Source organism: Ipomoea nil, unplaced genomic scaffold (assembly GCF_001879475.1).
Source record: "Ipomoea nil cultivar Tokyo-kokei standard unplaced genomic scaffold, Asagao_1.1 scaffold0642, whole genome shotgun sequence".
Classification (NCBI taxonomy): domain Eukaryota; kingdom Viridiplantae; phylum Streptophyta; class Magnoliopsida; order Solanales; family Convolvulaceae; genus Ipomoea; species Ipomoea nil.
The window spans coordinates 6,442,219-6,443,670 of NW_017617070.1; the positions used below are offsets into that span (position 1 = coordinate 6,442,219).

General features: G+C 31.1%; 1 non-coding gene across 1 annotated transcript; it reads right to left on the reverse strand.

The window, feature by feature from the left end:
* Positions 1-1,070: 1,070 nt before the first annotated feature.
* On the reverse strand, positions 1,071-1,142 carry TRNAK-UUU. The gene has a single exon. It is a non-coding gene; the product is annotated as a tRNA-Lys (tRNA).
* Positions 1,143-1,452: the final 310 nt, after the last annotated feature.

A 1,452-nucleotide genomic window follows, 5' to 3' on the forward strand; every position in this document is an offset into this window, starting at 1 on the left:
ATAATAATAATAATAATAATAATAATAATAATAATAATAATAATAAAATTTTAAAAGAAGCATCATTAATACTGATTATAAAATTAAAATTATTAACCAGGGGCAAATTATATTGTGCACCGCGGTGCATAATCGATTATGCACTGCGCATCAAAATGATGTTGTTTTGTTTAATGAAAAGAAACCGTATCTGTTTCCCGCCGTTCTGCATCCTTCCGCAAAAAGTAACTCTGTTATTCAGTTTCATTTTGTATACACTGCAGTTTCAGTTCAAGTGTTCAACACAACTACAGTTTCAGTTCAACACAATTACAGTTTCATTCGATATTTATAGACTCAAATATGTGAAAATGTTATTTAGTTTTATTTTATATACACTATAGTTTATTAAAACACAACTACATGATCATTTTGATATAATTACAACTTCATTGTACAATAATATACACTCAAATATGTGAAATGTTATTAAGTTTCATTTTATATACACTGCAATTTCATTTCATCACCATAACTACAGTATCATTTTGATATTACTGCAGGTTCATTTGATATTATAAAAATAATATGTGAGGCAGTGTCGGTTCAGATATACTGTAGTATCAGTTGGTAATTAACATACAAACAAATGCGCGCTCCGTTAATACTAACGGCGCGCCGTTTCTTTACTCAAAGAAACGGTGCCGTTTTGACCGCGGTGCACGTGCACCGCGGTCCATAGTATAATGACTGTTGGTTGGCGTGAGTGGTCGGTTGTATGTAAAAATCATCTGTCCAACACTTTACCCCTTAATTGGGCTGGCATGGTGCGAATGAGAATTACTATGATATATGCAGAGCCTGCTTAGGACATCTCGTGGTCTTTAAACACAAAAAAAAAAAAAAAAAAAAAAAAAAAAACTAGAATTATTTTTAATTTTTCTAGGATTGTGACAAAAAAGAACAAAATCACTCACATGAATACCGTCGATAGACGATAATAAAACGTTCACGATGAGGCGATGGAATTTTTTTCTAATATTTTGACAGGCATAGCAATTTTCAGTGTTTCCATTTGAATATAACAAAACCGCCGTCTGTGGGGATCGAACCCACGACCACGTGGTTAAAAGCCACGCGCTCTACCACTGAGCTAAGACGGCAAGTTATTTAATGCCTTCCAATAATTTTATACTACATGTTGAAAACAGATGGAATTTTTTAAAACATTAAAATTAAAAGGAACACAAATCAAAATCAAAGATAAATTTAAGAATATAATCAAATTGAAGAATTTTTTTTTTAAAAAAAAAACTCAATTTCATTTTCATATTATTACGGTGTTGTTAAACCTCCAATAGTTGTAAAAGCTTATATGCTTGCATAGTTGCATAAGCAGTTTAGTAGATTCTTGAGTGGTAGAATTTAAGTAATGATATATAATCGAGTCTTGATAGTCACAATATATGTTAT